This window comes from Martes martes (genome assembly GCF_963455335.1).
Source record: "Martes martes genome assembly, chromosome: 6".
Taxonomy (NCBI): domain Eukaryota; kingdom Metazoa; phylum Chordata; class Mammalia; order Carnivora; family Mustelidae; genus Martes; species Martes martes.
Genome location: NC_137893.1, coordinates 88,868,786 through 88,889,107, shown reverse-complemented (window position 1 = coordinate 88,889,107; position 20,322 = coordinate 88,868,786). Strand labels below are relative to the sequence as shown.

The 20,322-nt window shown below is 43.9% G+C and overlaps 1 protein-coding gene across 1 annotated transcript in view; it reads right to left on the bottom strand.

The window, feature by feature from the left end:
* Positions 1–17,800, bottom strand: part of BICRAL (BICRA like chromatin remodeling complex associated protein) — a 74,386-nt gene extending 56,586 nt beyond the window's left edge. Inside the window, exon 1 of the mRNA XM_080807230.1 lies at positions 17,726–17,800. The gene's annotated coding sequence lies outside the window, so the exon portion shown is untranslated. The remainder of the gene's footprint in view (positions 1–17,725) is intronic.
* Between the last annotated feature and the right edge of the window lie 2,522 nt (positions 17,801–20,322).

Genomic DNA, 20,322 nt, shown 5'->3' with positions numbered 1-20,322 from the left:
AAAATCCAAAAATTAAATTATTTGAAAATAAAAACAAGCAGACAATTTGTTAGAAGGAAACTAAAGCTGATGCTGAGAGCTTCTGGAGTGTTTTCACAGAAGCCTCACATCTGACTCACATCTCCATTTTTATAAACCAGGAACGAAGACTTGCTCTTATCCAGTGGTTCTCAATCACCTGGGGGCTTGTTAAAAATGCACATTCTCAGGCCCACCCCAGACCTATTGGATCTGGAACTCAACGGGTGTTAACCAAGCCGTCTGCGTAACTCTGATATGAACTCAAGTTTGAGAACCACTAGACCAACAAAGAACTAGTACTTAACCATTTGTTTAACTCCGAAAGCTGTGTATCTGTGTATTTTTTTTAGAATTTTTTTTTTTTTTCTGATGGAGGGTCTTGGGAATATTTGCATGTGTGTGTATGTAAAGTACACATACCATAAAATCTATCATCTTAAGTATTTTTTTAAGATTTTACTTATTTGGGTTAAGCCTCTGCCTTTGGCTCAGGTCATGTTCTCAGGGTCCTGGGATTGAGCCCCGCCTCCGGCTCTCTGCCCGGTGAGGAGCCTGCTTCCCCCTCCCCCTCTGCCAGCCTCTCTGCCTACTTGTGATCTCTCTCTCTGTCAAATAAATAAATAAAATCTTTTTATTTAAGATTTTATTTATTTGAGAGAGATGGAGCAAGCCTGATGAGGGAGGCAGGGCAGAGGGAGAGGGAAAAGCAGGCTCCCCCCTGAGCAGGGAACCCGATGTGGGACTTGATGACCTGAGCCGAAGGCAGATGTTTAACTGACTGAGCCACCCAGTCACCCCCATCTTAACTATTTTTAAGTGTACAGTTCAGTGGTATTAAGTACATTTACATCATTGTGCAACCGTCCCACCAGCCGTCTTCAGAAGTCTTCATCTGGAAAACCTGTACACATTCAACATTAATTCTCCATTCTGCTTCCCCCCCAGCCCCTGGCAACCACCACTGTACTTTCTGTCCCTATGAATCTGACTCCTCTAGTACCTCATATAAATGGAATCTAGAAATAGAATCTAGTTTCACTCAACCCCTACAACCACAGAAAGTCTGGAAAGTACAGAAGTGTATAAAGAGGAAAATAAAAATCACTTATGATTCCACTGCCTAGAGGTGACTGCTATGGACTGAACTGTGTCCTTCCCAAAACTCATGTTCGAAACCCTAACCCCCAGTATGACTGGATTTGAAGACAGGGTGTGTGTGTGTGTGTGTGTGTGTTTAAGAGAGGGAGGGAAAGGAGGTCACAGTGGAGGGGCAGAGGGAGAAAGAGAATTTTTTTTAAGATTTTATTTACTCATTTGAGAGCAGAGTGACAGAGAGCATGAGCAGGGGGAGGGGCAGAGGGAGATGCAGACTCCCCGCTGAGCAGGGAGCCAGATGTGGAACTCGATCCCAGGACCCTGGAATCATGACTTGAGCTGAAGGCAGATGCTTAACTGACTGAGCCACCCAGGTGTCCCAAGAGAGAGAATCTTAAGCAGACTCCCTGCGCAGTGTGGAGCCCAACTCGGGGCTTGATCCCAGGACCCTGAGATCATTACCTGAGCCAAAATCAAGAATCGGATGCTTAACTGACAGAGCAACCCAGGCGCCCCAACGCTGTTGCTTTTATAAGAGGAAGGGACATCAGAGCTCACGTGAAGACACACGGAGAAAAAGCTGTCTGCAAATGAGGAAGAGGGCCCTGCCCAGCAACCAAATCGGCCGGGATGCGGATGTTGGACTACCCAGCCTTGAGAACTGTGAGAAAATAAACTTCAGTTGTTTAGGCCACCCATAAACCTATGGTATTTTGTTATGACATCCTGAGCTGATACCATAGAACATGATCTTTCAGTCTTCTTCTTTAGTACATTTTTACATTTAAGGCATATTTTTATATGTAAATGAAATCAAAACCCATATGCTTTTTTTTCTTTTTTACTTTACCAGCATTTTCTAAATCTGTGTTCTGCAGAACAGCGTTCAGCAGGACCTTAATTTTGGGCAACTGGGTTTTAAAGTGACATTAGGTTTCTGCTGCTAAATTTCTCAGAAGCTTTTCTGTACTAAACTGGGAATATCAAGATGGCAATCTGTTAGATTTTATCTCTAAATGTTTGGGGGGAAATTCTGCATGACATCCCCTGCTGTTCTGATATACTACTGGACAACTAATAGGAATTTCAAGGGGCAATGCCCAGTCTTGGACAGAAATACTGGCTGACAGGAATAATTCACTTTAGACAAAAAGTCCATTTCCGTTCCTAAAGGAACCATTCATTCACTGGTAGCAGACATGTCTAATGAAACACTGTTTTAATGTTACTTTTCATAGCAATAATAATTTTAAATAGCAGTGATAGCTGAGACCCACATGGGTCAGGCACTAAGTAAACCTTTATATGCATGATCTCATTTGATGCTTACAAACTTCCTTGGAATGGTAAGTTCTCAATCCAGAGGGAGAAACTGGGCACATTCCTTCAGGGAGGTTATATAATTTACTCAAAGACAGCACAGAAAGGAAAAGAGCGAGGGGTGGAACCCCAATCTGTCTGGTTCTGAAGCTATTATTAACTACAATGCTTCTTTCTTTTTAAGTCGCACCAATGCCTTGTTTGAAAACTGTCATTTTTTTAACATGTAAGGGAAAAATTCATATACTTTGACTTTGCATTTAGTGCATTTCACAAACTGATCCCAAAGTCCCTTCCTTTCCCCCCACTTTCCTTTCTCTTTTACAAACTTCTCACTCCATCAAAGAACTTTCCTCACTGTCTTACCCCTTTCTTACACTCCTCACCTAATTTAGTTCCTTCCCAGCTAACTTCCTCTACTTATGCCATCTTCTTGTGGTCAACAAATTCCTCCAGGCTTCAGCTCAAATTCCATTTCCTATATGTAACCCTTGACTGCTCATTCTCTTCTGCTCCACATCCATCAAGAAAGCCCCTCGGCTACACTTCCAAAATAGATCAGAATCTAACCACGTACCACCCTCCACTGCCATCTCCCTGATCCAAGTCATCATCATATCCCATGTGGTCTGCTTTCATTCTTTTACCCCCTACAATCTATTCTCATCCCAACCTCCTGAGTAATACCTTTAAAACATAAGCCAAGGGGCCCCTGGGTAGCATAGTCCATTAAGTGTCCAACTCTTGGTTTTGGCTCAGGTCATGATCTCAGGGTCATGGAATCAGGCTCCATGCTCAGTGTGGAGTCTATTAAGGTTTCTCTCTCTCCTTCCCCTTATGCCCCAACCCGTGCTGGTTTGCGATCTCTCTGTAATTTAAATTAATCTTAAAAAAAAAAAAAAAAAGCCCAAACCCTCCAATGAATCCCCAATTTCTTCACTGTAAAAAACAAAAAAGTCCTTTCCTACACTCAACTGTGGATACCCGCAATGCCCTACACAACTACTCTCTCGGCCCCCGAACCCTTCTGCCCCCCGCTCTGATTCTATCTCTTGCTGACTTGCCATGCCCTGAACTCACTAGGGATGCTCATGTCTCAGGCCCTTTGCACTGGCTGCTCCTTTGCACTGACTGCTCTCTGCCTGGAATGTGGTTCCTTTGGATATCCCCAGGCTTGCCCCTTACTTCAAGTCTCTGCTCAGATGGCGGATCCATGACCATGACCACCTTCCCATTCCCCAGCACTCTACATTTTCCTTATCTTGACTTATTTTCTTTCCTGTAACTTACTACAGTGTTTACTTGGGTTTACTATCTGTCTTCCTATAAGAGCAGGGCCTTGGTCTTTTGTTCACTGAGGGATCTGGGAGCCCAGAACGGCACCTGGCCCAGGTTAGGTGCTCAATCATCACTGAATGCAAGAGCAAGATGCTCTCCCACACTTTGAAGGCTCTCCTTTGCTCTCACTCGTACCACTCACTTGGCACTTCCCATACACCATTGTGTCTTTTTCTGCGCGCACCTACTATTCACCTAGCTAGATTATGTGTTCCTGTAACCTCTAAGTGCCCTGTACAAAATCAGCATTTAACAAATATTTGATGATGACATCAGTGCAGTGCCTTTTTCTTTCAGAGCAGATAGAGCAATATCTCCTCAAAAGATTCATTCTTGATATTCCATTTAGAAAAGAAGCATTCTAGAAAGCAGTATAAGAAAAATTTAGAATATACACTTTAAAAAAATATTTTATTTATTTATTATGTCAGAGAAAGAGACAGCACAAGCAGGGGAACAGCAGGCAGAGGGAGAAGCAGGCTTCCTACTGAGCAAGGAGCAAGATGTGGGAGTCAATCCCAGGACCCAGGGATCATGACCTGAGCTGAAGGCAGATGCTTAACCGACTGAGCCACCCAGGCATCCCTAGAATATATGCTTCTAAATTAATCTTAAAAGGATGTATTTTAGGGGCGCCTGGGTGGCTCAGTGGATTAAGCCACTGGATTAAGCCACCCGAGTCGGCTCGGGTCGTGATCTCAGGGTCCTGGGATCGAGCCCCGCATCTGCCTCAGCATCCCTGCTGAGCAGAGAGCCTGCTTCCCCCTCTCTCTCTGCCTGACGCTCTGCCTACTTGTGATCTCTCTCTCTGTCAAGTAAATAAATAAAATCTTTAAAAAAAGGATGTATTTTATTCGCACATGCACACACACACACACACACACACACACACACACACAAACAAATCCATTTCATGCTCTGAAAGGAAAATATTTGCTTTGTGACTTTTACAGCATCTTATAACCTGAAGACATTCTTGAGAGTCAAGCTTAAGTAATGTTTTCATAGGCAATACGAAACACAGAACATAATTTAAATGAGAAGTATGAGTTGGGAAATTATGTAACATGTGACAAAAATAAAAAGTTAATGTCAAATAGGTTTTATGTCATTTTCTGATCTAATGACAGCAGAAACTCTGGCTGGGAGAATTCAACCGTATTGAAGAAAATCATTCTATAAAATAATTTATCTAAATTTACATTATGCAGTTATTTAGAGAACAGAAGTATTCACCTACACAAACACTTGAGCCTACTCTCTACATTGTGCCTGTTGTGCGGCATACACAACATGTGTGTTTCTGAAAACCCCTTGAGACAACTTTGTAACATTAGCTGCAGATCTTTTCCTTAACTTGACTGCAGGGCCTGCACAATTCCTTCTGTACGGGTTGGTGGGGAGCTCTATAAACAGACTCCTGCAGGACATATGGTAATTTCTTAATTGACTGTATGTCTAACTTAACTCTAAAACTTGAACATGGCTTTGCAAATGAAAACATATATAGCAATATATTTGTACTTGGAAAATACCATCAAAAAGATAAGCAAATTTTCTTTGGGATGCATTAGGTGTTTCACGTGGCATAATGTCAACTTCACATACCTAGGTATGTGAAGGTCCTCCCCACCCCTTTTTTTTCAAACAGCAGGGTTACCCAAATTTTATTTCTCTTTGTATTACTCTCTCTGGACATTTACTTTCAGATTGTTTTATCTACATGATATATGCTTTAACAGAAAAATAGTAAGGATATCACATGCTGTATAAAGTCAGATAAGTAAAACAGTTTTAAAATTTGAAAATTAAAAAAGCCATCTTGAGGTCTATGGATAGAAGCAGCTCCAAACATATCCAGTTGTAAATACTCATCTTTTAAGTGTGGTCACACCTAGAGAAAAGGGTTTGGGCTCTCGTGGATCTCTCCAATCCTGAGATTCTCACAGATCTAGAGAATCGGAATACAAATAGGAAGAATAAAGTGACCTATTTCTAAATATATTTCTTTGCACTTCTAGGAAATGCCAGAGTTAAAACCAATCTAAATATAGCAGCATTCATTTTTATTTTAAATCCTAGAAGAAGTACTTCCAAATCAAAACCACACAAAAATAACTTTTACTCTCAGTAATCAGGAGAAAAAAAAATCTGATTTTTTTGTGTGTGGGTAACAGTCTCTACATGGAAATTTTAAGACATTTCTCCACTTAAAAAAAAAATATCTAGTATTCTACTTCTTTGGTTACTTCCAGTTTAAAAAAAAAAACTAAAATTTGCTCTAGAAAACTTTCTTCGATGTGAATTCTAACTTTGTATGCAACAAATGTGTTTGCCAAACAAAGATTTTAATCTCTCAAAATGGCATCCAGGTTTCTTCAGTTCTATTGTTTATTGAGAAATGAATTTTTTTTAAAAGATTTTCTTTTTTTTTTTAAGATTTTTTATTTATTTGACAGAGAGAGAACACAAGTAGGCAAGAGGCAAGCAGAGAGAGAGAGAGAGAGAGAGAGAGGAGGAAGCAGGCTCCCTGCCGAGCAGAGAGCCCGATGCAGGACTCCATACCAGGACCCTGAGATCATGACCTGAGCCGAAGGCAGAGGCTCAACCCACTGAGCCACCCAGGTACCCCCCACCCTTTTTAAAAAAGATTTTATTTATTTATTTGACAGAGATCACAAGTAGTCAGAGAGGCAGGCAGAGAGAGAGAGGGGGAAGCAGGCTCCCCGCTGAGCAGAGAGCCCAATGCGGGGCTCAGATCCCAGGATCCAGAGATCATGACCTGAGCTGAAGGCAGAGGCTTTAACCCACTGAGCCACCCAGGTGCCCTTTAAAAGATTTTCTTAAGTGAATTCTATACCCAGTGTGGGGCTTGAACTCACAACCCCGAGATCAAGTCACATGCTCTACTGACTGAGCCAGTCAGGCACAATGAAAAATGATTTTTGGAAAAAAAAAATTATAAACTACCTTAATTTATTTTATATTCATAAAACTACCAGTTTTACTGCACTGAAGCTAAACTTATTCAACAACTATGACTTTTTTTTTTTTAAATTCATGGGAAATGCTTAGGGCTTTAAAACTTATGGGCACCTGGGTGGCTCAGTGGGTTGAGCCTCTTGCCTTCGGCTCAGGTCATGATCTCAGGGTCCTGGGATGGAGTCCTGCATCGGGCTCTCTGCTCCGCAGGGAGCCTGCTTCCACCTCTCTCTCTCTCTCTGCCTGCCTCTCTGCCTACTTGTGATCTCTCTCTGTCAAATAAATAAAAACAAAAACAAAAAATTATTGCTAAAAATACACTGATGGGAGTGGCCCTAACAGTAAAAAATTTCCTAGGAGCACTAAACAATTCTAAAACAAAAATTTAACCAGGAAAAAGATAAGCTGATTTATCTTTTTTTTTTAAAAGATTTTTATTTATTTATTTGACAGACAGAGATCACAAGTAGGCAGAGAGGCAGACAGAGCAGAGACCCCGATGCGGGGCTCGATCCCAGGACCCTGAATCATGACCTGAGCCGAAGGCAGATGCCTCAACCCACTGAGCCACCCAGGTGCCCCAAGCTGATTTATCTTTTTTTTTTTTAAATATTTTATTTATTTATTTGAGAGAGAGACAGTGAGAGAGAGTATGAGCGGGGAGAAGGTCAGAGAGAGAAGCAGACTCCCCGTGGAGCTGGGAGCCCGATGAGGGACTCGATCCCGGGACTCCAGGATCATGACCTGAGCTGAAAGCAGTCGCTCAACCAACTGAGCCACCCAGGCGCCCCTCAAGCTGATTTATCTTTTAAAAACAGGAGTGGGGCGCCTGGGTGGCTCGGTGGGTTAAGCCGCTGCCTTCGGCTCAGGTCATGATCTCAGGGTCCTGGGATCGAGTCCCGCATCGGGCTCTCTGCTCAGCAGGGATCCTGCTTCCCTCTCTCTCTCTCTGCCTGCCTCTCTGCCTACTTGTGATCTCTCTCTGTCAAATAAATAAATAAAATCTTTAAAAAAAAAAAAAAAAAAAACAGGAGTCATATCTGAAATATGTTGCAAGCAACTTTTTTTTTTAAGATTTTATTTATTTAGGGGTGCCTGGGTGGCTCAGTGGGTTAAGCCTCTGCCTTCACCTCAGGTCATGATCTCAGGGTCCTGGGATGGAGCCCTGCATCAGGCTCTCTGCTCAGTGGGGAGCCTGCTTCCCCCAGTCTCTCTCTGCCTGCCTCCCTGCCTACTTGTGGTCTCTCTCTCTGTCAAATAAATAAATAAAATCTTAAAAAAAAAACAAACACAAAGATTTTATTTATTTGACAGAAAGAGAGAGTGCACAAGCAGGGGGAGCAGCAGGCAGAGGGAGAGGGAGAAGCAGGCCCCCTGTGGAGCAGGGAGCCCAATGAAGCGGGAATGGATTCCATGACCCTGGGATCATAACCTGAGCCAAAGGCAGATGCTTAACCAACTGAGCCACCCAGGCGCCCCTGCAAGCAACTTTAAGAATGGTTGACTCTGATATATAAAATAGCAGTCTTCTTACTCCTTAGTTATAGTCAAAATATTTACAGCCCACATAACAAATTTTGAAATTCTCTCTGATATTACACTTACCACAAGATTTTGAAATTCTTCATCTCCCTAACCGAGGCTTCCCGCTAATACGTAGTGTTACTACATTGGTTCTCATTGGGCAAGGAGGAAAATTCTAGTCAGTGCTTGCAGCCTTGCATGAAGAGCTCACACACTACTGCAAACTGCTGGGTGAGCGGCGTGAGGCTCAAAAGCTGCAGGTCAGCCCTGATGAATTCAAATCTACAGTGAGAATGTTACATGATCTTTTCACTCCTGCAGCCTCTCAGGGCTAAGCTTTCTTGCACAGTCAAAAAGAAAAAAAAAAAAAATTACTTTTGACATGTGATCTTACTGGCCCCACTTAGTGAATGTGCCTTACACTCAATCTACAGCATGGCCTCTTTAAAAGAACATTTCCTTAAAGTGAATCACACTTTGAGCATTTTAAATACTTTCTCCCCCAAATCTGTACTTCTAATTACTGTGCTTACATAGACATTCCAAGCAAGGGAACAACTTGAGCTGCACTGTATCATCTTTAATTAAGGTCCTAAGTGTTCTCTTTTCTGATTAGGATTTTTTTTGAAGTGAAAGATATGATTCATAATCTCTGATTGCTACCAAATATAGAGCTAAAATGGTCCCCATGTTTGACTCACCACACTATGCAAATAAAAACTGAATAATCTGCAGAAGGAGCAGAATGACTGCTTTGACCTAGAATTTAACTATTACCAGAAGTTTTTTTGTTTTTTTTATTATAATTTTATTTATCCATAAAAACACTCCTTTTCCCTATTCCTCCTACTGACATAACAGTCCAATTTTAAGATATTAAAATGTTTAGCAGGCAGCCATCTGTAGATTAAATTTATACACAGGCTTGATACCAATGGCAAAATGTGTGCTGCATGGATCTACGGTTCGTATTCAAATCCTAGCTCTGACGCTTAGTAAAGCAACTTTGGGTAAGTTATTTATCCTTTGTAAACCTCAGTTTTATTATCTATAAAATGGAGACAAAACCCACCTCCAGAGTTACTGTAAGAATTTAATGATATTAAACACCCATTAGGGCCTGAAATAATGTTAAGGTCTAACAAATATTATTTCTCTTTCCCTCCATTTTCTTCCTTGTGAAAATGTTTCAATTACGGATCAGGACATAAAACATAATTTCTGATGATGCAAGGAAGCATCTTGGATTTTGGCTGAACTGAGATAAGTCTTTTCTAAAAAGACAACACTTTTTCATGCCTCTCATTCCCTCACATTCTCACATTCAGGGTTTTATTTTCAGGTAATATAGGTGATTAATGTGTTTGCAAGGCAGCCAAAGAACCCACAAAACAAGAAAATGTTCAACTTTACAACTTTATTAAGAAGAAATTTATCATTAAGTCACAGCCAGATAAAGTCGATGAGCATTAAGAGGAAGGGGAAACTAGATTTAAGATCTGGTACAGTGAGGACCCAGGATCTCTTCCTGAGTGCAAGCACAAAGGAGGTAAGGGAAAAAAAAAAAAAGAAAGAGAGAGATCAAAGCCCCAAGCTGTTTCTCCCCCAGACCTCTTCCACTTTCCCATACAACATGTGGACCCACCCTTGAGCTCTCCTGAACTGCACTACAGAGGGGCAAGCCACCCCCAGCAGAGCCACAGCCTGGGCAGTCCCAGGAGGTACCACATACAATTCCACTGTAGGCCCTTCCTTTAAAGTCTACATCCCATTCTTTTTCTGTCAGCACTCCCACTTTCCCACACTGATTTAACAAACCCTCCCTCTCTGCCATCCCCCTCACTTACTGTATTTTCCATTTCTACTCTAGAGCATTATGGACCACGGAATCTTGCCCTGCAGATGGATCTGGTATGTTACTTAATTCATGCTGCCTCCTAACAGCCAAGTACCATTTCTTTTGTCCATTTCCCCCCATATCTGATACATTCCACAAATTTCTTCCTCTCTCCTTAAACTCAAAGCCTTTTGCCTCTGCCCCTAACAAATGACCTTGCTCTCTTCTCAGTGTAGACCACAGACATCTATTTTGAATCCTATTATCTACCTTGTTCTCCTTTTCTCTAATTTCACTTTACTGTTACTCCGTAGGCGAGCTGGGGAACAAGGGGCCTTATGAAAAGGTCAATGACATCACTCGGAGGAAAGAATGCAGACAGGGAGGTTGAGGGGAGTGCTACACACTTCCACTTGGTATGGTTTGAATCTTTAAAAAATGATTTTCCATGGGGTGCCTGGGTGGCTCAGTCAGTTAAGTGTCTGACTCTTGGTTCTGGCTCAGGTTATGATCTCAGGGTCATGAGATCCAGCCCCAAGTCAAGTTCTGGCTCTTAACTCATCTGCTTGAGATTCTTCCCCCTTCCTTGCCCTTGTTGCATAGGTGTATGCTCTTGCTCTCTCTCTCTCAAAACAAACAAAAATCTTTAAAAAATAATTGCCCCACTACTTATTTTCTCCCTCCTTGCCTGTGATTTTTTTTTTTTTTAGATCACCCATAGAGATCAGAATGTATAAGGCACTGTAGATCTCAACCTATCTGGAAAAACTTTCCCTTTGGTTCCTATCATTTTACTCTACCTGGGTTGTCAAACTAGTCAGCAAATGCTTATTGAGTGCTTTGCTTGTTTTAAATGCTATGCTGGAGGGGCAGAACAAGTCACTGAAAAGGGAAAGAAAAAATATAAGGTTTCATGGTCCCACTCCAGAATCTCTAGGTGACTGTTCTGCACACACAAGATTGGGACCATGATAAGTGGCGATGCTCTCCCTAGCCCCAGGAATTTGAGATTCGATTTTTAAAGTTAATTTCTTCTATAGAAAATACAGTACTCTGCAGAGTCCAAGGCAGTGTGCGAATAACATCCGTACCTGCCACAAAATGTTTCGATGTTAACTCATTTTTATTGTGGTAAAATACATGGTGGTTCCACCTTTACGTGTACGGCTTGGTGGCCTTCCATCCATTCACCCTGCGGAGCGGCTGCAGCCACTACCTGACTCCAGGATTTTTCATCAGCTCACCTTGACATTCTGTACCCATTATCTCATTTTTTAATTAACCAAGACTGATCTTCATGGTTTACCTCATGGCCCCCACCCCCATTCTCTTGATTTCCTACCCAGCGAACACTCCAAGGTTCCTCATTTTAATTGCCCCCTGCAACCACCTTCAGGTCCTTAGCTTCTCTCTTCTTCTGTCACACCAGGGTTGAGGAGGTAGGGGGGATTCCAATTCTGGTCAAACCAATTCCCTGCCTGCTCTTGGCTTCCCTTGTAACAGGTGGATGTCACTGGTGTAAACCACTCAACTACCTGGATGGACTGGTTTCAAATTCAGACTCGAGAGCCTGGACTCACAGCCAGACAGTCCTGTGAGCAACAGTCCTACCTTGTTTCCCAGTGACTGACTCCACAGTTTTGCTGTCCAAGGCGAGGAGTCCTTCTAACCTGAAACCATCCCCATCCCTCCTTCCTTAACTGCAGGCCATGCCTGAGACTTCACTGAGAACACAGGACCTAAAGCCCTGTCTTCTATCCTCAATTCATACACGTCCTTGCACTGTGCCCATGTTCTCCGCCTTCTCTCCTGCTACTCTGCAAGCTATCTTCCTCCCACCAAAGGCAAACCTTCTTCTTGTGTTCTGAATAGCGTCTCACCTTCTCAAGAATTCTGCACCTCTGGGAGTATTATCTCTCTTCTCTGTTATCGTTTCTCCCTCCCTATTAGATATTCCCATTAGTCCATTTATTTATTTATTAAAGATTTTATTTATTTATTTGACAGAAAGATAGAGAGAGAGAGCACAAGTAAGCAGAATAGCAGGCACAAGGAGAGAGAGAAGCAGGCTCTTTGCTGAGCAGGAAGCTCGATGTGGGACTCAACCCAGGACCCCGGAATCACAACCCCAGCTGAAGGCAGCCCCTCAACCAACTGAGCCACCCAGGCGCCACCCCCCCATTAGTCTATTTAAAAACGCTCTTGTATTCCCCATGATTTAAAAAGAAGCACATCTTTGACCCCACCGCCCTCTCCAGCCTCTGCTGTGCTGTCGCTTCTCACCTTACAGTGAGACTTCCCCAATAAGTGGGCTCCGTTCGCCTCACCTCATCCCATTCTCAGTGCATTCCAATTTGGCTTCCAACCCCATATGCCACAGAAACTACTTGTCAAACAGCCACCTCCATGTTGCCAAATCCTAGTGGTCACTTCTCCATCCTCATTGTTCTTAGCAGCATTTGGCAGAGCCCATTCCTTCTTTCTTGAAAAGAATAATGCACTCTTTCACATTCATAGCTAAACCTTCTCCATCTCTTTTGTCCAACCTTGAGCCACTGGATGTGTTTTATGGTTTGATGTTAAGGCTTCCCGGATCACAAACAATCTCAACCAGTTCTACGACATGGCATCTGTACCGCTAGTGACTCCCACAATTTAAGTCCACTCCTATCAGTCCAATTTGAATATCCACTACCTACCTGACATCCCATTTGGATGCCTTGCAGGTATCTCAAAAACGTAACAGGCTCCACACCAAGCTCTTATTACCCACCCGTCCCTGCCTGTTCCTCCAGTCTTCTCCACCAGCAAATGGCACCGTCAGCCACCAAGGCTTAGGCTAGAACCCTGAAGGCTTCCTTGATTCCTCCTATCTCCACAGCCAACCCATTAAGTACATACTTCTGATTCTGGAACCGGCCATCCACTTTGCTCCATCCCCACTGCCACTGTATTTGCCCAAGGTACCATCAATTTTGAGCTGGCCACTGCAACAGCCTCCTAACTCCCCTGACTTCCTTCCTTGCTCCACAGAGGGGCAGTGACCATAATGAAAGCCCTTCAATAGCTTGCCATTTTGAATAACATAAAACTCCAAACTCCTGGTACAGCTTCATACAGGAAGCCCCAGAGGCGGTCTCAACTTCCATCTCATTCCATTCTCCTCTTGCTTTTCTCTGTTCTAACACCCAGGCCCTTCTGGGCCTTCCAGGTCTTTGCACTGGTTTACAGGCTAGCACTGTCTCCCCAGTTTCTTGTGGCTAGCACAGGCTCAAGCTTCAAGTCTCAGCTCAAATAACACCTCTTCAAAGGGATGCGTCTTGACTCTCACTAGCCAAGACATCCATTCCCCATACCACGCTCTTTTAGATCTACCACCAACTTACTTTTTACAAGTTTCTTAATCTGTAATTATCTTGATTATCAGTATTTAACATTTCCTGTCTTCCCTACTATACCATAAATTCCATGAAGGCAGAGATCTCACCTGTCTTGAATTCCACCAAAGGCTACTTTATTTTTTATAAATTAATTATTTTTAAAGTAACCTCTACACTCAATGAGGGGTTTAGACTCACGACCCCAAGATCAAGACTCACATGCCCTACAGACTGAGCCAGCCAGGCACCCCCAATAAAGGCTACTTTAAAGATGCTACACCTCCTGTCTAAGCAGGTTTATTTTAGATTTCCCCTCCTTTCAAGCTTCACTGGATTTTAGTTAAACAATATAATTACTCTGGCATTTACAATATAATTACTCTGGCATTTACAAGACACGATGGGAGAAAAAGCACACAGGACAGTCAAATCCTCGACCTCCACCCTCCTACTGATCTGGACTGGACTCGGACTGCACACAGGTATTCAACAGGTGTTCCTGATAAAAATTTTCAAATGTGGAAGGAAAGAAAAATGGAGACGTATGCAAAGATAATATAATTTTGTCATCTGCATCAAAAATCAAAGTTTTTAACCATTCCCCCTAGCAATTACTAAACACAACAATGATTTGAAAATAAAGTATAGATGGTATATAGTATAGATTTGAAAATAAGTATAGATGGTTCTTGCGGCAGACAAATTAATGATTTCATCACTGACTTGGTTCTCATTTTGCTCAGGTCAGTTATTCATCACTTGCTCTGGATGTTTCTTCCTGACCTTCTGTGTCCTATATGCATACTTTGTTCTTGAAAGAGTCTCACATTTAGAATAATTTCACCATCCTAGGTCCCGAAAGATAGCTTCACAATTCAAAATTCTGAAAAAAATCCTTTCTTCCAAGGACTTATCTCTAGGTTCCACCCACCCCAGAATCTTTTCTACCCTATTCCCAATTTCTATCTCAATCCTAGATTCAATTCTATTCTTGTTCCACAGCTATCTAAACTAGATGGCCCAGTTAGATCTAGATGCCTGTGTGCTTAATAACTTCTCAGCAGAATGAGATATACTTTTGAAAATGTACTGAGATTTCAAAGTCTTAGACTAGGCAAACCTTTCTGTAAGAAAATTGTTTCAATAATCTGATGAACAGTAGCTAGTGAAAAATGAACTTGAGAATGAGCAATAAACTTTGAAACTTAAAACGATATGGGCTTCAAGTCTCACTCCGATTCAAAAAAGAGCCAGCAGCATAGCGTAGTACAGTGATATTCCCAATCCACATCTGTCACAGTGGAATCACCTGGAGAGCTTTGGAACAACAGACTCCTACATCGTCAGATTTAGGGGGTGCTGGGTGGGCCGGAATTTCAAAATTGGGAGTTAGGGGCATGGGAAAGTTGAAAGTCAGCTTAAAACTGAGACTGCCTAACACAAAGAGATGTTTTGAATGAACATACACACACAAAAACCCAACTGGCCTTAACAAATAATGGGGGGAAAAGTGATGTTACAAATCTTTATTTAAAAAAACTCTCCCCCCAGTTTGCTTCTGAAACTCAGATTTGGACAGCACAGATGCAGAACCAAGAACATGGCTTCTGGAATCCAATGGCAATTCTACCATTTAAAACGGCAAGACCTAGAACAATTTGTGTATCTGGGTGAACACTAGTTCCTTCTCTAGTATAAATAGATAATAAAACCAGTATTACAGGACTGCCATAAATAGGAGTTAAATAATGCACCAGGCACATACATACAGCAGTGTTCAAAACACGGTAGGCCTTATCATGCCTAAAAGAGCCACTATGTACATTGTGTTTATATGTGCAAGGACACACCTACTGGTGGCACTATGTTACTTTTACCCAATAGAAGTTAACTACTTACTTTCCATCTCTGTAGACTCCTAGAGAGATCAGTTTTAGGGACTTGTTTCCTCCTCCCAATAATCTTTTCAGTAACAATTGAAAATAGTTAAAACCCACACACATCTCTTCATACAGCTCTAAGAACAGATAAATACTTGTATGAGTGGTTTTAAGGAAACACTTAGGGAGTCAGGGAACTGAAAAGCCTTATTGTATTCATGGGAAAGAACAGACACAAACAGTGCAGGGTTTTTTTCAGAAAGGGAAAGGGGGGGAAAAAGTCTCAGAATTTCAAAGCGAGTTTACATTTTCCGATCAGAGTGCTAACGAACTACTCTAAGTCACTACCATTTGGAATAATTAAGATGAAAGCCAACAAGATGTTTCAAATCACTGGAACCCATAACCTTCCCACAGTTTGACTAGATCAACGTCTCCCCAGGGCTGTTTTATAATAAAGCAACTAAAGAAAGAAAACTAAGGTAGGGTGCCTATAAAGAACCGTGTCACTAGAAGGCAGACACTGTCCTCGACTTCTTGCAATTTTGTAACCTGGTTTGACTTTACTCTTGAAAACTAACTGGAAGAGGATGAAAAGAAAGCCTCCGTGCCCTGCCCCCTGCCAGGTCCGGGAAGACAAAGCCGTCCAATTTCAAGTCCTAGGAAAGAGGACGAGAACACCCCCCCCCCCAATTTTGACCGGAGGGGGACGCGGGCTCAGAGAGGGAACCCACCAGGGGCAAGGCCCGACCCCTGGCCCCCTTTTTTCCTCAAATACAAGCGCTAAGTTGCCAGACGCCGTCGGACCCGGCCGCCTCGCGTTTTGGGTCTGGGGGCCTGAGGAAGAGCAAGGCTACGCGGCCTCGGCCCCATTTACACACCCCCACACCCCGAGCGAAGATCCGCGTTGCCCCGACCTCCCCGCGCCCCGGCCAACGAAGCGTCCACTAAGGGCGCCGCCCGCGCCGCCAGGGAAGATGGCGCCCGCGGAGCAACTGCGCCACCAGCCCTGGCGAAGGGCCAGGCCCAGCGCCATCTTAGCGCCTTCCAGCCGCACCCCCCAAAGATCCCGCATTCGGGGCGACTCGGGGGGCGCGAACCGCGTCGGGCCCACGCGCTCTCGGCCAAAACAGTGCCGCCACGGCCTCTCGTCTCTTCGGCCCGGCCGCGCGGGCCCGGCAAGAGACCCCTGGCTGGGCCGCAGGTCCTCGGCGCGGCGCGGGGACTCGTCCGGCCCGGCCGCAGGTCCTCGGCGGAGCTTCGGAGCCAGGCGGCGAGGCGACGGGGAAGGGCCCGTCCGCGGCGGGCGCGCGCCGGTCACCGGGCCGGACCGGGCCCCGGCTGGGACGCGCGGCCGGCTCCGAGCTCTCGCCGCGGCCGCCCGCACGAGCGGGCGGGAAGGAGGAAGCCGGGATGAAAAAGAAAGCCGGTCCCCGCCGCCGCCTCTCTCCCCACCCTCTCCCCTCCCCCTCCCGAGACGCGGGGTCCATTTTGCCGAGAAGAAAGAAAATGCGATTCACACCCAAAAGCTGCCGAGAGAGAAAAGAAATGAGGGGGGGAAAACCGAGGGGAGGAGATTGGAAAAGCTTATTTTTCTTCCTCGCCCGCCGTCACTCCTGGCCCTCCCTGCCCCCTGCTCGCGGCCTCGCCGCGCCATCCTCCCCTCGCCGAGCCCCGCTCCCTCCTTCCCGGCTCCCGGCGGCTCCGGGGGGCGGAAAACACACTCACACTGGCGCACACAACTAATTTTAAACCGGCTCAATCAATGAGTCATTAAAAGGCTTCCCTCCCCTCTCCTCCCCACCACCAACCGCCACGCCACCCCCCTTCCCAGGCTCTCCCTCTCCCCGCTCCAGAAATTTGCATCCGCGGAAAAGGAAAAAAAAAAAAAAAAAGGCGCCGGGGCCCCCACCCCGCCGAGGCGCCCCCCAGCCCGGCCCCGCCGCCCCCTGCCCGCCCGTGCCCCCGCCCGAGACACTGAACTTGGTCTTCCCGGGGCCCGGGCGGCGCTTGGAAAGGCATAAACACTCGATTCCCCTTTTCTCCGTGTCCATTAAACATCCACCCACCACCACCATCACCCACCCACAAACCCACCCCCCCCCCAAAAAAAACACAGCCTTAGCCAATAGCTCTCTGGGCTGAAACCTAATATCCTGGTTTTGGCAACTCGGTGTTTAATTTGCTCCTCTTTCTTTTCTGTCTGTCTGGAGATAGATCTCCAGCCCCCCCTCCCTCGCTTTTCCCCTCCCCGAAGGAAAGAGGCAGAGGAAGGAGGTTGTGTGTGTTTTTTTTTTCTCCTTGAAATTTTTATCACAAAATTATAATACACTCAAAGGGAAACTCACCGTCATGAAAAAGCAGTGCCTTGTCAACGGGGTTTCTGCGCCATCGCACCAGGGGCGGCGGCGGCGGCGGCGGCGGCGGGCGCGGGGCGCGGGGCGCGGGCGCGGGAGCTCCCGGCCGAGCGGCGCCGGCCACACGCGCTCCGCTCTCTCTCTCGCTCACCCCCGCGCCGGGCGGCGGGCGCCCGCTCCCCGCGCCCGCCCGGCCTTCATGCTCTGCGCCCGGGCAAACCGCTCGCCTGCTCGTCTACCTCCAAACTTCGGTTCTCGCCTAGCAAAAAATGTGGAGATTAGGGTTTTTTTAATTTAAAAAAAAAATTTTTTTTTTTAAATCAAGCTCCCAAGCTGTCAATTCCTGTTTCCTTCGGGATTCTTTTTAACTTCAGAAATGTATTGGTTTATTCAAGAAACAGGTTTATTTGGCCTTTTTTTTTTTTTTTTTTTTTAAAGATCTACAAGATGCGTGCTATTCTCTGCAGGCGCTCTGCACACACACACACACACACACACACACACACTCTCTCTCTCTCTCTCTCTCTCTCTCTCCCAGTTTTAGCTCGACGGGGGATGGGGGGCGCCGGGGGTTAAAAACAAAAAAAAACAAAATATTTGTTTAGAACTCTGATAAGAATCAGTAAATACCTTTTTTGCATATGCTTTTGAAAAAAGTAAAACAACACTTTTACTTAGTTATTTGGCAAATAACTGATTCATTCTAACTTTTAAATGTAGCAGGCTTTCCTTTGCAACACCCTCTCTTTTCATTCCAGAATCGTGAAACCTCATCTGTGAAATCTGTAAGTCAGCATTAAAAAGAAAAGAAAAGAAAAGAAAACATAACTTTAGCAGCCAAGATGAAGGTGAGGAGCTGATTAAGTCACTGGAAACATCCAATTCCTATTGCCTTCTCTTTACTGGATATCCTTTATCACCACCAATATTCCAAATTTGTGGAATTTTCATTATGTGATCCCCAGTCTTAAAAACGGAGCTACCCTATCTTTTAACACTCTTTGGTGCAAGTATATAGTTACTACCCATTTTGAATCACAAATCTCAAATTGTTGAGACTTCTCCATAAACCATCCAGCCCTCAGAGTGTTTATGTAAACGTTAATTATGATAGGGTGGATTGGGAGGGGGTGTCTTTGTGTCTAGGTTAATTGTATTTACTTTTCCTGTAAATGCCAAGGAAAATACAGTGGGAGTCTTGTTATCTTTTAAATAAACATCAAGGGCAGGTAAAAGATGAATTGTATAGGAATGTGACTTAGATTTTTTAAAACTACTTATGTAAGCTCCAGAAATGTTCTAAAATTATTTTAAATTAGTTTGTAATACATATAGCATTGGGGGTCCTGCTAATAAACAGAATGTTCAGACCCATGTCCCCGAGATACTTGGTGAGTTTTAAATCAAGTTATTGCTAGATTTAAATTATTCAAGTGAAACTGTTTAGTTTCTATATCCCCTTAGAATTAAACACAGTAGTAGTACACCTTGCTTGCTTTTATAAGGATACTGTAACTATGCTGTATTGCGCAAGATAAATATGTCAGTGTTGGCATACAATGTTGTCATATTCAAGATAGAAAATCTTTTTAAAAAACAAACCATATCTTGCTCTAGTAACTGCTGCTCTGCCATTCACAATGTATGCTTTGTATTTGGACATGCCTTAAAAATATATTCAGTGATTTAGTATCACATAGTATCATCGAGGTGTTTTCTCAGAAAATGTGCTTCACATTCAGCCAAGGCCTTCCTGGAACAGTAGTCTCTGCATAAATTAGCATATTACTCTACACTTGACAGTTGGACCAACCAGTTTTCTAATTGGCTTGGGAAATTTTTAAACATGTTTTAAAGTGTGCTTGGATTGGCTGGAATTTAATTATAATACCCATTTTGAAGAATTACATTTCAAAAGAGTTCATGGATTATTCATTGCAATTAGTACCCACCAAGCAAGTTATACAGCTGTTGCTCCACAGCTCCAATGAAATATTAATGAATTTCAGAATGCTATTCTCCCCAGTCGCCCCAAACCCCAAAGACACACAAATTTGACTTTAACAGATCACCAAACAAAACTGAATTTGTATACTTATAAAGAGTATAGGGCACTGCAAGATTTTTAAAAGAATGTCCACATGGAGAAGAGCACTGACATTTCCTGAATGCCTACTAACCACCTACATGCTTATATACATTATTGGATGAACCTTCCTACAAACCTGTAGAATAAGGTTTAATCAACCTGACTTTGCAGCTGAGGCTCCCAATGGTTTCAGTAATTTGTCTGAGGTCATCAGTCTAATATGGGCTGGTGAGGGAGCCCAACTCAGGTTGATGCTAAAAGTCACCCTCTTCAAGGCCTGAAAAGTATCTAGGGAACAAGCAGGCCTCCCTGTTTTAATATGAACAGAGTTCAGTACTGTGGCATAGGCAGACGGGACAACTGTCTGATTTGTGACGACCTACTTTGAGAATGCCAGCTGTCAAATCTAATTTTAAATTTTGGGGGGTGTTATAAAATCCTGGGACAGCAGTGGGGAGAATCTCAGATTCACCAGATACCACCAAAACCGATATCACTT